General features: G+C 42.1%; 1 protein-coding gene across 1 annotated transcript in view; it reads left to right on the top strand.

The window, feature by feature from the left end:
- Nucleotides 1-277: 277 nt before the first annotated feature.
- The window catches only part of APTX (aprataxin), a 262,688-nt gene continuing 239,592 nt past the window's right edge, over nt 278-23,373 (top strand). Inside the window, exon 1 of the mRNA XM_045043469.1 lies at nt 278-398. The gene's annotated coding sequence lies outside the window, so the exon portion shown is untranslated. The remainder of the gene's footprint in view (nt 399-23,373) is intronic.

The raw sequence follows: 23,373 nt of genomic DNA, 5'->3' as shown, positions 1-23,373 counted from the left end.
GCCTCCGCCCCGCTCCCTACGCAGCCCCTCGCCCCCTGGCTCCTTCCGCGCGTGCGCGAATGGTCGCCCACCCCCAGCAAGCCGGAGCAGAGGGGACGCGGGGGCGCGCACGGAAGGGGGGGTCGATTGGAGAGCTGAGGGCTCCAAGTCCTTGGGGACTTCGGGCTAAATGGAGTGGAAAATGCTTCAGGAAACATCTCGAGCCCACTCACCGCGTGCGGAGGACTGCTGCGGCAACACACCAGCCCTCCCAAAAAGAAAATCGTGAATACAGGAACCGACAACCCTCCCGCCCACGCGGAGTCAACCGCCTCCGACCGCGGCTCCATCCGGCTTCCCCGTGCCGACAATGGCGCCGGCCTTGGGACGAGAGGAAGCGCGAGAGCTGAAACTCACCGGTGAGGGGGCCGAGGCCGGTGTGGGGGAGCGGGAAGGAGCGCGTTGCTGGGCGCAGCTCGGGCAGCCGCCGCTCCTCCGCTTTTCAGCGAGCGTTCTGGAAAGTTCCGCCCGGCGCGCCGCAGCCGTCCTCTTTTGTAGCCGAGTCCTGGCGCGTCACTCGACGGAAGTCCCGCCCCTTTCGCCGCTGCCACCGCCCCGCGGTTACCTAGGCAACGGCGCGGGGGCGCTCGGACTGGGAGGAGCTGTGCCGAAGGGCCTTGTGGGGGTGGGCGCAAGCCTTGGTTCCTGGCGCTCGTGGAACTTTCTGGAGTTCCTTCCTCCACCCAGTGGGCCGGGGAGCGCGGAAGTCTTGGGCGGGAGCGGGGATTGCTCAGGAGCGGTACAGTACCCGGCCAATTCCGGAATCCCAAATGCGCGGGGCCGTGGCTGCGGCCTGTGATGGCGTGGAGGGCTTGGGAACAGAGCCCCGTGAGGGAGCTGAGTTCGGAACGAGAACCTCTCAGAACAAAGCCCTCCCTTCCTCCTCCCCGTCGGCCCCTCTTTTGCCTCTTTGGGCGTCTCTAACTGGCTTTGTTCCTCACCCTTGAGATTCTGGAAGCCCGCTGGGGAAGAAATGCCGAGCAAAGGGGTTTGGACTTGTTCTGAGCAACCTCACAGGCCTTGGATCTTGCTCCTTTTTACGCGTAGTCCGTGGCCTTGTAATCCATCAAGTTGCAAGTGGGAGGAGTTCTTTGTGAAAGTCCTGGCCCCTGTACACATGTTATTTGCCTTGGCCCTGGCTGTGTCCTACACGTTGGACACAGGGAAATGTTTGAAATGCCTTGGTGCAAACTTAGGGCCTTGGACTCCTGGCCTGGCATTCACCCTGTTAGCTAGCGAGGGGCAGCAAGCGTGGCTAACAAGTCGTTTTAATTGACCTAAATTTTAAGCCCTGCCAGTCTGTAAACTTGGGTTTACAGTCTGTAGAGTGAGTATATGCGCTTTCAAATGAGTCCAGGGGGCATAATGGAAAACGGAGTCTGTTATATTTAGTAATCCCAAACATCGGAGTATCTACAACCAAAGAAGATGGAGATGCAAAGATGAAACCTGGTTCATGTTGCGTAGACTTTAGTGGGGAACCGGACATGTCAATGGACTTAAGGGAACCACAAAATAGAGGTCAGCCAGGGGAGAGACTCCTATATCAAATCTGATGGAACAGGGAAAGCGTCCATGGGAAAGTAGCAGTTGAGCTGAGTTTTAAAGAAGGGAGAAGAGCTTTCCCAGCAAAGGACAAAGCACAAGGGAAGGCTAAGGGGTGAAAGAATGTGATGCTTCTTGGAAGTTGCAAGTAATTGGATACTGCCAGAGCTAAGGTTGCTGGTGGCCGGAGGCTAGTCTTCAGAGCTATTTGGGGGAACACCCTTTTGATGTATCTTGCTAAGCTGAGGATTTTGAACTTTACTCTGGAGGCCTCCTGATACGTACCTTTTCAGACTTAATAACTCTTTTGTTTAAAGTGGGCACCCAGTCACACCAAACTATCTGCTGTTTTCCAAAAACGCTTTACTTCTCTGTGCTTTTGCTCTGGCTGACAAGACCTAATCTTTTTTTTTTTTTTTTTTTTTTTTAATGTTTCTCTTTGAGAGAGAGACCCAGAGCATGAGTGGGGGAGGGGCGGGGGGAGACACCGAATCTGAAGCAGGCTTTAGGCTCTGAGCTGTCAGCACAGAGCCCCACGCAGGGCACAAACCCACGAACCATGAGATCATGACCTGAGCCCATGTCAGATGCTTAACCGACTGAGCCACCCAGGTGCCCCTGACAAGACCTAATCTTTAGGTCTTGTCATTACCTTCTCGATTTATCAGCTCTGGTATAAACTTTTTTATTTTAACCACCACTTGTTAAAAGTCTAATACTGCCAGGCAGAGTACTAGGGTTTGGTAATATAAAGATCATTTAAATTATGTTCCCTGCCTTCAAGAATCTCATCACACAAAAAAGGACGAATTGTGTTATAAATGCCAGTAAAGGAGTATTGAGGTGCTGAACTTTGCACCATGCAGATGGGTATCCCAGATCAAGAGACCAGCAAGTGTAAAAATATGAACAATTAATAGAGAACAGTAACAATAAATTTTGTTCATATGTTTTGAGGTATTTTCGTTCTAAAATTCCGACTTTACCATGGCATAAACTATGCATTTGTCAATCTAACATTGGTTAAGCATATAAGTAGAGTGTATATATTAAATCACTTTGAGTTTCCCCAATAAATAGTACTAAGTCTAGTGTTTCTTTTTTTTTTTTTTTTTTAATTTTTTTTTCAACATTTATTTATTTTTGGGACAGAGAGAGACAGAGCATGAACGGGGGAGGGGCAGAGAGAGAGGGAGACACAGAATCGGAAACAGGCTCCAGGCTCTGAGCCATCAGCCCAGAGCCCGACGCGGGGCTCGAACTCACGGACCGTGAGATCGTGACCTGGCTGAAGTCGGACGCTTAACCGACTGTGCCACCCAGGCGCCCCAAGTCTAGTGTTTCTTAAATATTACTGTATTTAGTGTTTCCTTTAGCCTCAGGAATTCGGTTGAAATTCCCACAACTTTGAGAAAGATGGAAGTCAACGTAAGGCTATAAAATGTGATATTGAAAATTCTTCTAAAACCTGCAAGCGAAGTGAGCTAAATTCTTTATTAAGAATAAAATAGGGGCCCCTGGGTGGCTCAGTCGGTTGAGCGTCTGACTTCGGCTCAGGTCATGATCTCACAGTTCATGAGTTTGAGCCCCGCGTCAGGCTCTGTGCTGACAGCTCAGAGCCTGGAGCCTGCTTCGGATTCTGTGTCTCCCTCTCTCTCTGCCCCTGTCCTGCTCTCCCCCCCCCCAACCATGCTCTGTCTCTCTTTCCTTCAAAAATAAATAAAAACATTTAAAAAAATTAAAAAAAAAAGGGGGGTATAAAAGTTGGTTTTAAGAAAAGGAAAACTATGTGCTTGTTTGCTTGCATGTGTATAGAATATTTCTCAAGGATATCCCAAAACTTGTAATATGGTTGCCTTTGGGGAGAGGAGAATGGGAGGGAGATATTTCACAATGTACCATTTTGTAACTTTGGAATGTTTATTTGTAGTATTTATTTAAAAAATTAAACTTAAGGGGTGCCTGGGTGGCTTAGTCGGTTAAGTGTCCAACTCTTGATTTTGGCTCAGGCCATGATCTCATAGTTTTGTGAGTTTGAGCCCCATGTCCATGCAGAGCCTGCTTGGGATTTTCTATTTTTTTTTCTCTCTCTCTGCCCCTAACACCGCTTGAGTTTTGTCTCTCAAAATAAATAAATAAACTTAAAAAAATTTAAAAAGTGTAAAATTCTCTCCTGTCAACTGAAGCTTTGAACTAGTAATTTGTCACCCCAGTAGCAAAGTTGGGTAATTCTTGGTGGCCTTAAAACTGTCATCACATATGTTCTAATATTTTTCCTTCATAGAAACTTAATGATGCTAAAAATATGTCCTGCGGCATCTGGTGTCTCATTCGGTTAAGTGTTTGACTCTTGGTTTCAGTTCAGATCATGATCTTGAGGTTTGTGAGTTTGAGCCCCTCATTGGGTTCTGAGCTGACAGTGCAGAGTCCGCTTGTGGTTCTCTCTGTCTCCTCTCTCTGCTCCTCTCCTGCTCATGTGCTCTGTTTCTCTCTCTCTCTCTCAAAATAAACTTTAAAAAATTAATGAAAAAATAAAAATGTCTTCATGAAAAATCTAGCTTTTCAGTAAAAGAACTCGGCACTTTTAAGCATTCTTATTTACATAAAATAATATGAAAAGATTAGCAGTAAGTTAGTATGTGAGTTTTTTTGGTCAAGACATGGTATATCATACATGCTATTTGCAACTTGTACTTGTCATCGTGTCAGAATAAATAATTTTTAAAAATGTATTTTTTGAGAGAACATGTGTGCACACATTCGCATGCAATCGGGGGGAGGGACAGAAGGAGAAGGAGGGAGACAGTCTTAAGCAGGCTCCATGCTGAGTAAGGAGCCCAATGCAGGGCTCCATCTCACAACCATCAGACCATGACCTGAGCAGTAATGGAGTCAGACGCTTAACTGACTGAGCCACCCAGGAGTCCCTTACTTTGTTATTTTTATTTTATTTTATTTTATTTTATTTTATTTTATTTTATTTTATTTTATTTATTTATTTATTTATTTATTTATTTATTTATTTATTTATTTTTTAAAGTTTATTTATTTTTGACAGAGACAGAGTGCAAGCATGAACAGGGGAGGGGCAGCGAGAGAGGGAGACACAGAATCCGAAGCAGGCTTCAGGCTCCGAGCTATCAGCACAGAGCCCGATGCGGGGCTCGAACTCACGAATCATGAGATCGTGACCTGGGCCGAAGTTGGACACTTAACTGACTGAGCCACCCAGGCGCCCCTTGTTATTTTCCATGACTTCTTAGTATATAGTATGCAGGCACTATAATTTAACTATTCCCCTACTGATGAACATTTTGGCAATTTCCAGTGTTTTATAAACAGTGCTGCTGAGAAATTCTCAAATATAGCTTTGGACACTCATGCCAGTACTGCTGTGAGATGGACATCTAGAATGGAAATTGGTGGGTCAACATAAATACAGGTTTAAAATTGTAATAAGTAAGTATGCTTTTCCTCTTTTGGTTTTTGCCTTTCTTTTCTTTTCTTTCTCCCTCCCTCTCCCCACTCCTTCATTTGTTATGTTTAGGAAGCTTTCACCAATCCAACATTATAAATGTATTCTCCCAGGTTTTCTTCTAGTTCTTTCATGGTTCCGGTTTTTACACTTAAGTCTTCATTCTATCTGGAATTGATTTTGGTGTAAACTCCGGGGATTACTTATTTGTAAGTAACTGAATTTTATTTTTCTTCAAATGGTGAACTAGTTTTTCTGTTTTTTTTTTTTCCTTAATGTTTATTTTTGCAGGCACAAGTTGGGGGAGGGGCAGAGACAATCCCCAGTAGTCTCTGCACTTTCGGTGCAGAGGTCGATGTGGGGCTTGATCTCACAAACCGTGAGATCATGACCTTAGCCAAAATCAAGAGTCAAATAGGGGCGCCTGGGTGGCGCAGTCGGTTAAGCATCCGACTTCAGCCAGGTCACGATCTCGAGGTCCGTGAGTTCGAGCCCTGCGTCGGGCTCTGGGCTGATGGCTCAGAGCCTGGAGCCTGTTTCTGATTCTGTGTTTCCCTCTCTCTCTGCCCCTCCCCTGTTCATGCTCTGTCTCTCTCTGTCCCAAAAATAAATAAGCGTTGAAAAAAAAAAAAAAGAGTCAAACACTTAACCACTTGAGCCACCCAGGCACCCCTTGATCATTTCTTCTTGAAGTTGTTACTAAACATTGTCTTTTTGTTGTTATCATGAATGGTCTCTTGTTTTACCATTATAATTTATTTCAGTGGGATGCTTCATAACTTTCCATAACCATGTGACCAGGATACAGGTATCCAAGGAGGTAGCTGGTGATAGCTAGAGGCATGGCAGAAGCCAAGTCATTAGGGCTTGAGCACTATGCTAGTAGTTTGAAATTCATCTTGAAAAAATACTGGAGGATCCTAGGGAGGATGGTGATATAACCTCTAAGATCTGACTTTTTTCTTTCTGACTGCGTGTCAGGCACTGTGCTAAACTTTCCACAAATATTGTCATATTTTAATCCTTACAGCAACCCCATTTTTATAGATGACTTGATCATATTTACATTTTAGAACAATCATTTGGGTGCTAATGTGAAAGAAGAATTCTCAGGAAACTTTTATGGTGAGAGAGAAGATGAGAAGTGTTGAGGCCTAAGTGATAGAAATGGAGAGAGAGAGAACTAGAAACAGAAACATAGAGGTGGAATCTGCAGGTCATGGTAACTAGAAGCAGAGATGAAGGAGAAGGAATCATGGCTGACTTCCAACTTTCTGGCCTGAGCAACAGGATGGTTGGAGGTGCCCTTCCTGTGATGGGGAGCCCAGAAAGAGGAGGAGGAGAAGGCTGTGGTGGGTCAGAATTGGGGAGGGTGAAGATGAGTCCAATTTTGGATGTGTAGAATTACTGCTATACTCTTTTTTTTAATGTTTGTTTATTTTGAGAGAGGGAGAGAGCAAGAGCGGGGAAGGGGCAGAGAGAGAGAGAGAGTCCCAAACAGGCTCCATGCTGCCAGTGCACTGTGTGATCATGACCTGAGCCAAAATCAAGCGTTGGATGCTTAATGATTCAGCCACCCAGGTGCCCTTGCTGTACTTTTTTCTTTAGATTAAAAAAAGAAAATTTTTATTGGAAAACATAAAATAGAAAGTAAATCTCAGCTAAAATGCTGTTTCTTATGCTTGTATAAATTAAATTTTTTTTTTTTTTTTTTGGAGAGAGTGAGTGTGTGTGTGAGCGGGAGAGGGGAAGACGGAGACAGAGAGAGAGCAAATCTGCATGGAGCTCAACGCAGGGCTAGATCTTACAAAGAATTGTGAGATCATGACCTGAGCTGAAATCAAGAGTTAAATTTCTTGATGGGGTCCCTGGGTGGCTCTGTCAGTTAAGCATCTGACTCTTGATATCTGTTCAGGTCATGAATCTCGCGGTTCATGGGTTCAAGCCCTGAATTGAGTTGATGGTGTGGAACCTGCTTCGGATTCTCTCCGTCTCTCTGCTCTTCCTTCCAACCCCACCCCTGCACACATGTGTGCTTGTGTGCAAGCTCTCTCTCTCAAAAATAAACGTTAAAAAAACTGTCTTTAAAAAAAATTTCATGAAACATTTAGTTTTTGTTTTTGTTTATTTTTGGGGAGAGTGCAAGCGGGGAGGGGCAGAGAGAGGGGGACAGAGGGTCTGAAGCAGTCAGTCTCTGTGCTGACAGGCTGACAGCAGTGCGCCTGATACAGGGCTGAAAGTCACTAACCACCAGATCATGACCTGAGCCGAAGTCGGACACTCAACCAACCGAGCCACCCAGATGCCCAGAAACATTTAGTTTTTAATTGACTGTGGGGCCTAGTGGGGCTGGAAACATTTTTTTTTTTTTTTGAGGATCACCAATTTGTTCTTGTTCTCCTCTTACCTCTGTGACTATACATGGTTTAGTTTTAGTTTTCTTTACGAACTCTTCTTCTTTCTAACCCCTCACCTCCCCCCCAGGTGTTATTTAAGAAAATTTTTTTAATGTCTATTTATTTTTGAAAGAGAGATATGAGTGCGAACAGGGAGGGGCAGAGAGAGAGGGAGACACAGAATCTGAAGCAGGCTCCAGGCTCTGAGCTGTCAGCACAGAGCCTGATGTGGGACTCAAACCCATGCGTGAACTGACTGAACCACCCAGGCGCTCCCTACCCCCACCCCCATGTGTTATTTTTTAAATACACTTTTTATTTTAGAATAGTTGAGGATTTTCAGAAAAGTTGCAGGGATAGTACAGAGAATTCCTTTATACCTGGCATGCAGTTTTCCCTATTGTCAACATGTTAAAATGGTAGTCACAACTAATGACCCATACTGATACGTTATTAGTAACTAAAGCTCATTGTTTGTTTGTTTGTTTTTTGAATTTCCTTAGTTTTTACTAAATGTCCCTTTCCTGTTCCAGGACCCCATCCAGGATACCACATTGCTTTTAGTCATCATGTCTCCTTAGGTCACTGTTTCTGTTTTTGTTTTTTAGTATTTATTTTTGAGAGAGAGAGAGAGCACAAGTAGGGTAGTGGCAGAGAGAGAGGGAGACAGAGAATCAAAGCAGGCTCTAGGCTCCAAGCTGTCAGCACAGAGCCCGACGGGGGACTTGAACTCACAAATCGTTGAGATCATGACCTGAGCTGAAGTCAGACCCTTAACTGACTGAGCCACCCAGGTGCCTCTCCTTAAATCCCTCTTAATTGTTACTTTCTCAGATTTTTTTTTTAATGTTTATTTTTGAGAGAGACAGATACAGAGTGTGAGCAGGGGAAGGACAGAGAGAAAGGGAGACAGAATCCGGAACAGGCTCCAGGCTCCAAGCTGTCAGCACAGAGCCCGACGCAGGGCTCGAACCCACAAACCGAGAGATCATGACCTGAGCCGAAGTCGGACGTCTAACCAATTGAGCTACCCAGGTGCCCCAGTTCTCAGATTTTTAAAATTTATTTTTCTTATTTTTGATGACCTTGACAGTTTATTTTTAATGTTTATTTTTCAGAGAGAGAGAGAGAGAGAGAGAGAGAGAGAGAGAGAGAGAAAGAGAGACAGAGCATGAGCAGGGGAGGGGCAGAGAGAGAGGGAGACACAGAATCCACAGCAGGCTTCAGGCCCTGAGCTGTCAGCACAGAGCCCGATGTGAGGCTCTAACTCACGAACTGTGAGATCATAACCTGAGCTGAGGTTGGCTGTCAACCAACTGAGCCACCCAGGCTCCCCAACCTTAGCAGTTTTAAGGAGCACTCACTAGGTATTTTGTGGAAGGCCTTTCAATTTGGGTTTGTCTAATGTTTTTCTCATGGTGAGACTGGATTTATAGTGTCAAAACTCAAACTCTGCACACTGAGAAAATAAACCAGAAAGATGAGTTTATTGCAAGGCTTTCTACCTACAAGCTGGGGAACTCAGGGCAACTGGAGGAATGAGTTTCAAGTTGCCACAGTCTAAGTGATTTTTCATGGGGTAAATGTGGAAGTTGTTTGGTTTTTTCAGATGATTGGTTTCTTAGCAGTCTTCTTATTTGGGTCAGGGTAGCTGAGTCAGGGGAATGAGGAAGTCCAGAGATGGCATGAACAAACTTGGCATTTGGGGATTGGCTGGTGTGCTTTCTGATTTCTGAGGAGAACTGGAAATTCCTGTAAGATTGGGTTAAGTTTCCTTTATATGCCCGCATTAACCATCTCCATTTTGCCCCTGACATAAGTGACTCCATTTTAGTTTGGTTCTACAACAACATTGGGAGAGTAACACCACAGAGTTAAAGTGCTTAGTTTCATCGTATCATATCAAAGGCCTATACTATGAACATGATCTATCACTATCAGTGTTTGCTTGATCACACCTGGTGAGGTAGCACTTGTTAGGTTTTTCCATTATAAACTTATTCCTTGCCTCAGTCCTCTCCCCCTTTCCATAATGTACCCTTTAGAAGGAAGTCTTATTTATCTTGATGCCATTGGTGTAAAAACATGGTCTGGCATAGGGTAGGCATTCAGTAAGTGTTTGTTGAACTGAACTGGGTCTCTATTATTTTGTGAGTCTCACAAAAGTCCTGCCAGATAGTGTTCTCTATTTTATCAATAGGAAAGTAAAAATTTGAAAATTTGAGTAACTTGCCCAAAGTCAGACAGTAAGTGGTCAAGTTTGGAATTTGAACTCAGTCTCTCTGAATGCAAAGCCTGTGTTCTTTCCCCATACCGCTCTGGCTTCATAGAGGGTTGTGTTTACGTTGGCCATTTTCCCTAAGTACTTGTAATACAAAAGTGTCCATAGATTATGCGGTTAGTTCTTTGGTTACATGGAAACTTAATTCTTCAATAATTCATCTTTTCAATTTAAAGTTATACTTCAAACCTCTCAGCCTCAAATTTGGCAGACTTCTGTGCCATGTATTGCTTGATCTAATTCCAATGGAAAATCTTCTTTTTAATTCCCTGCAGAGTTGTGGAGAGTGGGTTGTATCAGGGCCTTAATGGGAAAATGGGTACCAGTTAGGATACTATTACAATAGTATAAGACTGGCTACATAATTTGTGAGGCTCAGTGCAAAATGAAAATACAGGGCCCTTCCTTATTAAAAAAATTATTAATAAATTCAAGACAGTGACAGCAGAGCATTAAACCAAACATGGGGCCCTTCTAAGTGTGAGACCCTGTGTGACTCCATAGGATACACACCCATGAACCTAGCCCTGTAGTAGTAGAACTAGTAGGTAAAGAGAGTCAGTATGAAAGAAGTGGAAGTGAGAATGGAGAAGAGAGGGTGGTAACACAAGATATTACAGAGATAAACTTACAGGACTGGGTTGATGATCAGATATGATAGATGAGTGGGCAGATAAAATATGGAATGTAAGGTTTCTGATGGTGATGCCTTTTACTGACACTGGAAATCAGAGGACCTGGTTAGCTCTGAGGAGAAAGTGGTAAGTGCATTGTTTTTTTTTTTTAAATGTTTATTTATTTATTTATTTTGAGAGTGAGAGAGGCAGAAAGAGGGAGAGAGAATCCCAAGCAGACTGTGCTGTCGGTGTAGAGCCCAACTTGCGGCTCGATCCCACAAACCATGAGATCATGACCTAAGCTGAAATCAAGAGTAGCATGCTTAACCAACTGAGCCAACCAGGTGCCCCGTAAGTTCAGTTTTAAACACATTAGTATCCACAAGTAGTCAGGAACACTTGGATCTACAAATATACAGAGAAAAAGAGCTGGAGAATTAGAGTGTTCCAATCTGATAATACTGAAGACTTTAACCGTTTAAAGAAAGTATTCATGTATTTTCTGTATAATTGAGAAATAATATTTGTATTGATGAAAAACAAGTTACAAAGTATTACTGTGTTTATAAGAGACATATATTCAATCTGAAAGTAAAAGTTTGCAAAAGTTTATAGTAAAAGAAAGGCATTTATGGTAGAAATAGATTTGTAGCCACATATTTTCTGTTGCCAATACTATAGTACATTATTCAGAATAGGCTCATAGTTTACTGTCTTTTGATTTTTTGTTGAGCTCCCACAATCTATCTGTTGCTCTATAGAATGTATAATTTTAAAAGCTTAAATTAAAAAAAAATTTAAATTAAGGCTTACATTAAATTTTTATTTTTACATATCTCTGTTTTTGATAACTGACGTAATCATTTTTATATTTTAGTAGTATATTTTATAACTCTTTTCTTTCTATTACTTGTGTACATTTTCTGGGGGGAGGTTACAGGGCAGTATGGACAGTCTGAAGTTGGAAGTCAGGTTTAAGTTCTGGCTTTGCATCTTATTGGCTACGTGATCTCAGGAAAATTACTAAACTTATCTGAACATAGTTTCCTTATTGGCAAAATGGAGATGAAATTTACTTTGCTGGAGATATAACTGTAAGTGAAAGATCTTTGTAAGCTTTAAATTTCGTAAATCCATACCCTTTAGCTTTGTACCCAGAGCACTTCTTGAAGTCAGGCTCCACCTCCTTCCCAGATTCATCTCCAGTAACCTACCTTTCCCAAAGTGGCTTCCTCATCATCCCCTGAACATGCCTTAACACTTTTCTGCTTTCTTAATTTTTCTCTAATTCATTTATTTCATCAACATTTACTGAGCACCTTACCTCCCTCAAGGCTTTGTTTAAATGTCACCTCATTGAGACCTACAATGTCTACCCTAATCAAAGTTGCGATCTTCTATTCCTCCTCAGATCTCCAAATCCTCCTTAGCCTGCTCTACTTTTTTTTTTTTCCATTGCACTCATGACATAGCACATTATTTACCTGTTGTCTCTTCTCTCTATACCCCTTTCCCAATAGAACTAAAATTTCACTTGGGCAGGGATCTTTGTTTTGTTTTATGATGCATCCCAGGCATCTAGAACATTGCCTGGTACAGAGTAGGTACTCAATAAATGTTCATTGAATGAATAAATGAATATGAATTGTGCCAGACTTTAAGCTAGGTGCTGAGTATCTATAGTCGTGCAGAAGCAGAGTTGGTTCCTGCCCTCGTGAAGTGTCTAGCTTAGCACAAGAGTGGCTTTCCTGTGGGTCTGGGCTGCCCTCTTCCAGGAAACGTCAGCATGACTAATTGCTGGGTTCAGAGTAGCCTTTCCTCTTAGCAGTGAGCAGTTTTCTGATAGTTTTAAGTTTTTTTTTTTTATTCTAATAGAAAGGAAGCAGGACAAAAAGAATAATGCATTCTCTTAGTCTAAGTTAGAAGTCAACAATTAAAAAAAAATTTTTTTTTCAACGTTTATTTATTTTTGGGACAGAGAGAGACAGAGCATGAATGGGGGAGGGGCAGAGAGAGAGGGAGACACAGAATCGGAAACAGGCTCCAGGCTCTGAGCCATCAGCCCAGAGCCTGACGCGGGGCTTGAACTCACGGACCGCGAGATCGTGACCTGGCTGAAGTCGGACGCTTAACCGACTGCGCCACCCAGGCGCCCCAAAAGTCAACAATTTTTCCCAATGCAAAGACAGAATAGTATCCTCTTTAAAGTGCCAGGCCTGGTTGATAACCGAAAGGCATCATGAAGTATAGCTGGCTTACTTTTTCTTTTTCTTTTTCTAATGTGAAGGAAGATGGTTGCAATTTTTCATACTGTTGGAGAATGAGAGGATGTAAACATGTTTTTTGCTGTCTTTTTGTAAATTGTAGAAAACTTCATGAGTCCTGACATTTCTTTTTTGAGGTCCTCTCTATGCAGTTGGTCAATAGGAATTTTTATATTGCTAGACCTCTTTTTTAAGAAAAGAAAAAAAAAAGGAGCTTAAATTGCATGTATTTAAAGATAATCTGCTGATCCAGCACACTTAAAACAATGTGTCAGCAACTATTCTTTTTCTCACCCTGTTCTCACATAGGCAGCCACACAATCCAGGGAAAGTCCAAGGCTGAGGTCTACCTGCAAGATGGAATGAAGAATTAAGGAAGAATACTGCTGTACAGTTATGCAACTGAACTAAATGATTAAAAAAATTTTTTTTAAACATTTATTTGTTTTTGAGAGACAGAGCATGAACAGGAGAGGAGCAGAGAGAGAGGGAGACACGGAATCTGAAGCAGGTTCCAGGCTCTGAGCTGTCAGCACAGAGCCTGATGTGGGGCTTGAACCCATGAACTGTGAGATCATGACCTGAGCCAAAGTCAGACACTCAACTCACTGAGCCACCCAGGTGCCCCTAAATGATTCTTAATATCCTTTCCAAACTGAGACTCTTGATCTACATAATTTGAATTCCTAAATTTTGTTTGTCCTCCTTTATTTGAATAATCCAGTAGATAACATTTTGTATATATGTATGTGTATATGTACATATATACGTATATATACACATATATACATATATATATATCTTGTAGGTAAATATTTTAATTCTTCATCTCACTTTGCTATCAAGCATTTTCCAATTTAATTTTGATGTTCCATCTGAATTTCCTTGTCTGCACATAAATTCTGATGTAGATATGAATTATTTGTCCTCATGATCTTTTTGTCAGAAAAAATTTGGTGAGAGGAAACTTGTGGAAGTAGCCTCAATTTGTTGTAAACAATTTCTGTGGTGTCCCATGAACCTCTGAAATGACATAAAAATCTAGTTTGCAAGATTTTTTTTTCAGTATTTTGCACTTGGCAGCAACTTAATTTTGTTTAACACTTGTCACATTGTAAATAAACTCTATAACATCCTTGACAGAACAAACACAGGACTCAACTCAAGTAATGATCCTTATGCAAAGTCTTCTGTAATGCTCTTGACAGATTAATAAGCCCTCTTGTGTTGCCACATCATTCTGTGGACATACCTCTAACATAGTATAAATGTAAATGTGTATAGTACATTATAAACATTGATGGTGATGTCTACTTCCAGAAGAGTTCATAGCCATTTCTAGGGATACAAGAAGAAGCCAAAAAACCAAACAAACAAAAAATCACACACACACACACACACACACACTCACACGCCCCCACACACCAAGATGCCATAAATTAAAAGTGCAAAGAATGAAGAAATAAAAACACGGGTAGAGGCAAAACAGAGTCAGGGACAAAGCTAAAAATGGGAGTAGGAATGACCTTCACGTTTGCTACAGCTGGGACATGAATTTATCTCTAAACTCTCAAGCCTCATTTTTCCCACAGTTCATGATGTCCATTGATAATGAACAAACCCATTACTCTGGAGAAGTAACACTTTTCCTTGAACTGAGATCAGGTTGGACTGTCTCCCAGGGATGCTCATAAAGAGAACATTGTGTTATATCAGGAGCAGTGTCCTTGACAGCATCCCTGACAGGGTGGCCAATTCACAAGGATGCCTATTACAGCCGTATGGCAACACACCGAAAAGAGATTCAATGGGTTAAATTGAGGTGGAGGGCAATCTCAGTGATCATGGCTCCGCAACATTTTTATGTCCTGCACCTACCCCAGTTTCTGGCATATAGCAGGTGTCAAAAAGTATTTGTTGAGTGAATGTCAAATGGAGAAGGCCCAGGCTGAAGACTCTCTCTAGAAAGGCCCCTCTAATTTCTAAGACCTAACATCCTGCTCCCCAACTCTGCACCCTCTTTGTAGCTATCTAGCAATACAGTTATGAAAGAATCCTTCTACTCTTGGGTTAAACTGCCATTTCAGTATTTTCATGTTAAATTTCTTATGTTTTCCCCAAATATAGGAGTGAAGCCAGAGGCATCTGTGTATATGTATGCCTGCTGGTGGTGCTAGTGGTGGTGTTGGGTTCAGAAAGTACTGTACGCATCAAGCTTGGAACTCAGTTTGCAGGTGCCTTGAGAGTGCTACTGGCTTAAATCCAGACTCCCAAGTCCAGGCTTTCCTTTAGAGTAGAGGTAGGGCCTGCGATGATGCCAGGGTGCACCTTTGTCATTGGTTTCTGTGCTGAGCACCAGGAGGACCCAGTCACAGGTTCAGTAGGGCATGAAAAGAGACCCAGTGCTGGGACACCTGGGTGGCTCAGTAGGTAGAGCATCCGACTCTTGATCTCATTAAGAGTTCAAGCCCTACTCTGGGTGTGGAGCTTACTTAAAAAAAAAAAAAGAGTGCTGAGCAAGCAGCCACTGTTTCAGGGCTCTTCACAGCCCTGTAGGGAGAATGGGGTTGAGCTGAGTTCACAGGTCATTTTATTTTATTATTAATTTTTTAAATGTTTATTTTTGAGAGAGAGAGAGAGGCAGGCCAGGGGAGGAGCATAGAGAGAGGGAGAGAGAGGATCTGAAGCAGACCCTTTGCTGATGCTGACAGCAGAGAGCCCAATGCAGGGCTTGAACTCACAAACTGTGAGATCATGACCTGAGCTTAAGTAGGATGCTTAACTGACTGAGCCACCCAGGCACTCCAGGTCATTTTAGCTGGCAGAATTGGAGGCTTGGGGGTAGGGCCTGGCATAAGGGTCTTCCCGGAGGATGTCACCACCTCTCATTCCTAATGTCATTGACATTGTGAAGTGTTTCAGAGAAGAACTGAGTTTCTATGTGCAGGTTTTTGTCTACAGACTCACTACAATGATATCTTCATCACAACGACGCTCTTATCTTCTAGTGTGTAACCTTACCTTATTCTTGCTTTTACAGCAATGGCACTGCCAGACTTAGGACAAGAAACTGGGGGAAGTGATGTAGTGGCTAAGAATATGGATTCCGGAAACTGACTCCCTGGGTTAGAACCCTGGCCCTGCAACAAGCAAGTTATTTATCCTTTCTGTGCCTCAGTTTCCTCATCTATAAAAGGGGATGATAAGAGTACCTAGTTCATAGGGTTATTGTGAAGACTAAATAGATAATGAGGTAATATAAAATGCTTAGAACAGTGTCTACAGGTAGTGAACAAATGTTTGGCTAATAATAATAATGGTCAAAGAATTACTATTTTATGTAAACATAGGAACTAATATAGGTAAGTTAGTCAACATGATATTGATTTACTAAATTATTCATTAAGTGCCTACTATGTGCTAGGGTCTTTTCTAGGTCAAGGAGTCAATGTTCACCATGGCACACAAATCCCTTCCCTAGTGGAGGTTACAGATGAATGGGGGCACAGACATTAAGCTAACAGCTACGCAAGTATATAAGGCAGTTCTCTTATTAAGGAAGTTGAACCTTGACCTGAAATTCATACATTTCAGTCTTAAGAATTCCAGCATACAGTAGAAACAGTGCCCTTTTATTTTTATTTTTTTAAGAAAAGGGTGTTCTGGTTATCCAATACCATGGGACAAACTGCCCTCAAAATGTAACAACAGTCATTTATTTTCTCAAAATTCTGTAATCAGAGCAAGGCTTAGCAGGGATAGCTCATCTTTGTTCTGTGTGGTGACTGCTGGGAAGGGTTAACTAGGGCTGGAGGGGCCTTCCACGCTGGATCATTCACAGGCTGTCTGTTAGCCAGGAGCTCAGCTGGGATTGTTGGCTAGGACCCCAGTTTTCCTTCACATGATCTCTTCACATGCTAAGTTGAGCTTTTCACAGCATGGCAGCTAGGTTCTGAAGAGGAGTACCCCAAGAGGATAGGCCGTAATGTGCAAGCACTTATCAAGGTTTGTACTTGTTAATGTCCCACTGGCTAAAGCCAGTCCTTTGGCCAAGTACAGAGTCAGTGTGGGGAGGGACTGTATAAGGGGAAAAATTCTGCAAGATGAGAATCAATGGGGTCTAATAAAGTAATAGATTAGCACAGACAGGGTAAATCTACATTTTCCAAAAAATGTTTTTGTTCTTTTTTCTCTTCAATCATGTTTGCCATATTCGCTATCTCTAAGACATCAGGAAGAAGTCACATAGGTGGGAGGTGAGGTCTCTTCTGTATCAAAAGCCATCTGGAGAGTGGTTAAAAACTTTTGTTACAAATGATATAATTTAGAGTTATGTTATTCTATGTGTATAGAAAGAAAGATTAAATTTCATTAAACTATGTTGTTTTGACATGCAGAGATGGAGCTTTGCTGGTGAAAAGAATGACAAGGTAGGAGTGTCCTGGGGTTGTCTGAATAGTGTAATAAAAGCGTAGACATACAAATCTGTTGCCAAGAGGAGCCAAACCATGGTCAGCAAAATGCCACTGGGCATCCAATCTGAAGTATAAGAGCAGCTGGATCAGTGTCTGAAGGATTGGAAGGAAGGAAGGGTACCAACAGGCTCAGGAGAGTAGAATAGCTCAGAGGTAAGTCTGTGAATGGTGGGTATATGCTGGCCCTGTGCTCACCAGACTGAAAGTCTCTTAAAGGGAGGAGCTGTGTCTCACTTGACTTCTCCATCTTCAACACTTAGCTCCCTGCCTAATACAGAGGAGGCACTCTAAGCATGTAGACATTAGGGGTTGAAGAAACTACAGAGTTGCAAACCATTCTCTCATTTTAAGATCCTCGTGCCATGAAAAAATTAGAATAATCCTTTAAAAATATTTCACTGTGGGGTGGTTGGTGGTGGTGGAGCTCAAAAAAAAGGTCACTCCTCTGATTAAAATCCTTTGATGATTTGCCATCTCATCTAGATATCCACATGGCTTCTTTTAGGTCTGTACTCAAAAAAGCCCTTTCATAATACACAGAATATCCTCATAATTTTCTGTCCTGCTTTTTCTTTATAGCATTTATCCCCACATGACCTGTATATTTCTTTGTTTATGGTCTGTCCATCTCCAATAGATTGTAAGCTCTTTGAAGGCAGGAACGTTTTGTTCATGGTGGTAGCCATATATCTAAAACAATGCCTGACAAGTAGAAGGTGCTCAGAAATACTTGTTGAATGAGTAAACAAGTGTACCAGCCAATGGAGAGCTAGTACCTTTCTGATTTCATCCAGCTAGAGGTAAGACACCGGAGAATGTGGGATGCAGGTGTCCATGTGGGTTCCTACAGTCACGTCCCTTTACTAGTGGGAAGAGCTGATCTTGACAATTCTAAGATCTTAGGCCCTTCTGTTCTGGGAGTTATTGTTAACCATCTGTAATTATGAGGTTGAGGGTCTGGATAGTAGAGGACTCATGGTTTGGGAATTGTACCAATGGCAGTCCCATCATCTTTAAGTTAGCTAGAGTAGTTTTCAAGAACCTTGACTGTATGGGTTCAAGAAACTGAAAGAAAGGCCCTGTGTTTGGGTATGAGGACAGGCAAGGGGAGAGTGGTAGATGGGTTTTGGCCTTCTGTAAAAGTAAGAATGAACAATGAATTTAGTCTTAATTGGATGGGCAGCGGAGGGCCACAGAAAGGATTTAAGTAGGGGAGTGACATGGTCAGATTGTGTTTTGAAATCTTTTCTATAGCTGCAGTGTGAATGGATTAGAGGGGGCAAGGGTGAGTTAGGGAGAAAAGAACATTCCAGAAAATAGCATGAACATCAAGGAATACATTTGGGCATTGCAGTTGGGCCAGAGCTTAGCTCATCTCATATAACCACCACTAGATTCTATAATTGGTATTTTACTCTGCATGCTCTATCTCATTTCTCTTCATCTCTCTCTATTCATCTGCTTTTTTTTTTTTTTAACGTTTATTTATTTTTGAGACAGAGAGAGACAGAGCATGAATAGGGGAGGGTCAGAGTGAGAAGGAGACACAGAATCCGAAGCAGGCCTCAGGCTCTGAGCTGTCAGCACAGAGCCTGATGCGGGGCTCAAACTCACAGACCGTGAGATCATGACCTGAGCCGAAGTCAGATGCTTAACCGACTGAGCCACCCAGGCGCCCCTTCATCTGCTTTTTAAATACAATTCAAAAAATTGAAGATAACAGTATATTTTGCTTTTCAACACTTCAGCTTGCATATCATTAACTAGAGTTAGATATTTGTTTAAGGTTTTTTAAGGTAAAGTTTACATAGAAAGAAATGCACAAGTCCTAACTGTACCGTTTTGATGAGTTTCAACAAATGTGCCTATGGGTTAAGCCAAACCCTTATCAAGATACAGAATATCACCATCACCAAGAAAGTTCTCTCAAGTGCCTTTTTCAGTCAATCCCTGTCCCTACTTTTAGAGAGGCAATAGCTGTTCTGATTTTTTTTCTACTATAATTTTAGATTAGTTTTCCCTGTTCTAGATCCTAATATAAATGGCATCAGTATGAATGCTTTTAAGTAGGGTTCTGTTTTTTTTAAATGATTATTTATTATTAAAAAATTTTTAAAAAAATTTATTTATTTTTGAGGGACAGAGACAGAACATAAGAAGGGGCAGAGATGGGAGGGAGACACAGAATCTGCAACAGACTCTAAGCTCTGAGCTGTCAGCACAGAGCCTGACTCTAAGCTCTGAGCTGTCAGCACAGAGCCTGACTCAGGGCTCAAACTAATGAGCAGTAAGATCATGACCTGAGCTGAAGTCAGACACTTAACCAAGTGAGCCACCCAGGCACCCCTATTTATTTTTGAGAGAGAGAGAAAGCATAGCGGAGGAGGGTTAGAAACAGAAGAAGACACAGAATCTGAAGCAGGCTCCAGGCTCTGAGCTGTCAGTGCAGAGCCTGATGTGGGGCTTGAACCCATGAACCCTGAGATCATGACCTGAGCTGAAGTTGTACGCTTAACTGACTGAGTCACCAGGGGTCCCTTGAGTAGGGTTCTTTTAATCATCATGGTATAATATGTATTATTTCCCTTTATAACACTTAAATCACCTTGTGACATACGTTTGTGTGTTATTGTCAGCTCTTTCTCCACTAGACTGAAGGGGGGACTTTATTTTGTCCATTTCTGTATTCCTCATGTCTGAAACTGTGCTTGTAGCAGATACTCAATAAATATTTGTTTATTTAGGTGGGAAAAAAAGGAGAGACAGCTTATATATCTCAGAGTATTGGGGAGAAAGGGGTTGAACGGTAAGAAGTTCAGTATTACTGGTACAAGGCTGGCAATGAAGAAATGGTGGGAGGTAAGGCAGGATAAGTTAGAAAAACTTCTTGTGACTTTCTTCTTAGTATGCTTGTAAGAAATTTAAGGAGAGACCAGCACAACATCTGTGATTTACACAAATAAGAATTGCTGAATTGAAATAAAAGTTCCAACATGAACCATCAATGTTATGAATGTCACTACTTGGGATTATGGTGACTATTTCCTGAGCTCTCGGAAATTTAGAACCTTGGGGGAGTTAAGCTATGAAATCAACCCATAGTAGGAAGTTAACCTAGTCCCAAAAGCAGGAGTTGAAAGCAATAAGGCATAAATTGTAGGTGGAAGATCTTAAAATAAATTGTAGGGTATAAGTGTGCCTGGGTGGCTCAGTCAGTTGAGCATCCAACTTCGGCTCAGATCAAGATCTCACAGCTCGTGAGTTCAAGCTCTGTGTCAGGCTCTGTGCTGACAGCTCAGAGCCTGGAGCCCGCTTCAGATTCTGTGTCTCCCTTTCTCTCTCTGCCCCTAACCCACTCGCATCCTGTCTCTCTCTCTCAAAAATAAATAAACATTAAAAAAAATTTAAATTGTAGGGTATAGTTTATGGATACATTAGCACATTTACACTGCAATGTATGGGACAGAACCTCTCTACTGGTGTGTCAATTATAGGTGTGACTACAAAGAATTTGAAAAAATTATCATTAAAAATTTTAATCAGAATATATGTATTTTATTTCATCATGAAACCCAATGTCAAAAAAAAATGCTATTTTCAGAAACATGCTAAAGTTTCTTATGAAAAATTTAAAAATATTTTATTTGAGGGGCGCCTGGATGGCTCAGTCAAGTAAGTGTCCAACTTCAGCTCAGGTCATGATCTCGCAGTTCGTGAGTTCAAGCCTTGTATCGGGCTCCATGCTGACAGCTCAGAGCCTGGAGCCTGCTTCGGATTCTGTGTCTCCCTCTCTCTCTGCCCCTCCCCCGCTCATGCTCTGTCTCTGTCTCTCTCTCTCAAAAATAAATAAACATTTTTGGGGCGCCTGGGTGGCTTAGTCAGTTAAGTGTCTGACTTCAACTCAGGTCATGATCTCATGGTTCGTGGGTTTGAGCCCTGTGTTGGGCTCTGTGCTGACAGCTCAGAGCCTGGAGCCTGCTTTGGATTCTGTGTCTCACCGCTCCCCTTCCTCTCCCCTCCCCCACTAGAGCTCTGTCTCTCTCTCTCTCTCTCTCTCTCAAAAATAAACATTAAAAAAAAATTAAAAATATTTTATTTGAATATTTAGCCAAAATAAATACTACTTTTCCAAGTACTCCATTTTTAATTTTTCTTATCATAGTTAATTATAAATAAAATGTAGTAATTTATTTTTACCTAGTTTCTCATAAGTTTACCCTAGTGTATTCTGTGAATGTGACTTAATCTTTGTGCTGTGATATTAAAAAGTTGGGAACCAGTAGGAATTACTAGCTTATCTAAAAAAGGAAATAAGGGGTGCCTGGGTGGCTTAGTTGGTTAAGCATCTGACTTTGGGTCAGGTCATGATCTCATGGTTCATGGGTTCTGTGCTGTTAGCTCAGAGCCTAGAGCCTGCTTCAGGTTCTGTGTCTCTCTAACCCTCCCCCGCTCACGCTCTTGTTTCTTTCTCAAAAATAAATAATAAACATTAAACATTTTTTTTTAAATAAAAAGGGAAATAAAATGTTATCTTAGAAAATAGGAGGAGTTTGTTAGGTTGGATTCCCCGAGAAACAGACATTAAGGCAAGGATTTGAGTATGTCATTTAGGATTTGATCCCAAGAAGTACCAGTAGGGGAGTGGAGAAGCAAGGCTGGGGTGGGAAGTAAGCCAGTGTGCAGGCTGCGCCTCAGGGCATCTGGGGTTTAGTCTTGCTGGAGAGCCTCTGGGAGACAGTGCTGTACATACTTCAAAGTTGTTTCATCCTGAGGTGAGGAAACAAGTTTACCCACCTACTTCCTTACATTATTCACAAGTGCTCGCAGGGGCATAGATCCCCTCATTTCTGGCCTATATGCAGTTAGGAAAGGCTCTTGGGGCTAGAGGAAGCCTGCAGGCAGAGTTGTGGATGCTTGCAGTGAGAAGTTTTTGGATATATGAAACATGCAGCTAAGTTTCTGTAGCTCACTAGGTTTGTTCCTATCCCCCACTAAGTGTCTTCTTATTTGGCATCTGACCTAGGCCTGCCCCCAGAGTAGAAAATGTCTTGTCCAGATGATGTTGCCTCCAAAATATCTCTTGAATCAGTATACCTTTTTCCTCATGTCCAGGCTGTGAACATCCTTTGCACTACATCACTATATTCCTAACTGCTGTCAGCCTTTCTGTTCTTGCCCTACCTCCACCCCATCCATTCTTCCTCACAGCAGCCACAACATCCAGTAAAACAAAAATCAAATAATATTATTCCCCAGGCCAACTCTTCAGGGGTTTTTCATTGAATATAGGACGAATCCACATACAGTTCCTAAATGGTTTACTATCTGACCCTGGCTCAGATCTCACCATTTCCTTTCACTGTCTACTCTTCAGCTCCACTGGACTTCGGTCATGTCTGAAAGAATGTGCTTAAGGACTGCTGTAGGGCTTTTGTATATTGCTCTTTTTTTCAGTCTAGATCATAGACCTGGAATATTCTTCTATCAAGTCTTCACTTGTCTGTTTTCTTTTCATCTTTCTGAGCTTGGTTTATTTTCCTTTCCTCAGATTGGTCTTTTCTGACACCCCTCCCAATCTCCTCCTACACTACCCCCCCCAAAAAAACCCCTAAGAACAGAATGAAGTTTCCTAGCTATATCCTCTCCCAGGATTCTGTACTTTTCCTTCTGAGCAGATCTGTGGAGCAGACCGCTGCAATTTCCCCAGGTTGGTCCTCTGGCTCCAACTGCCTTTCTGTGAGACTAGGATTCTCAAAGAAAGAAGGGCCCTCAGGGACCAGACAGGTTATATAAATGTGTGGGTGGAGACAGTGGCAAACTGGGGAGCACATGGTGGTCACTAACAGTTCTGGCTACTTTTTACTGTAATTTGCTGGATTAAAAAAAATTTTTTTTCCCCAAAAGACCAAGAATCCTGATTTTCATGCAAGATCTTTCAATTTCTAACTGTTGGAATTAAAAAATAATTAAAACCCCTGAGCAGAATAGCCAAAATGATCTTGAAGAAGAACAAAGTTGGAAGTCTCACACTCCTGATTTCAGAAGTTATTATGAAGCCACAGTAATCAAAACAGGTGGTACTGGTGTAAAGACAGACATATAGCATAATGGAATAGCATAGAGAAGCCAGAAGTAAACTCTTACATATATGGTCAAATGATTTTCAGTAAAGGTTTCAAGACCGTGCAATGGGGAAAAGACAATTTTTTCAACAGATGGTGTTAGGAAAACTGGTTATCCACATGCAAAAGGATGAAGTTGGAGCCTTACCTTACACCATG

The sequence above is a fragment of the Felis catus genome, chromosome D4 (genome assembly GCF_018350175.1).
Source record: "Felis catus isolate Fca126 chromosome D4, F.catus_Fca126_mat1.0, whole genome shotgun sequence".
Taxonomy (NCBI): Eukaryota; Metazoa; Chordata; class Mammalia; order Carnivora; family Felidae; genus Felis; species Felis catus.
Note: the sequence above shows the minus strand (reverse complement) of the source record. Positions and strands in the feature narration are given on the sequence as shown.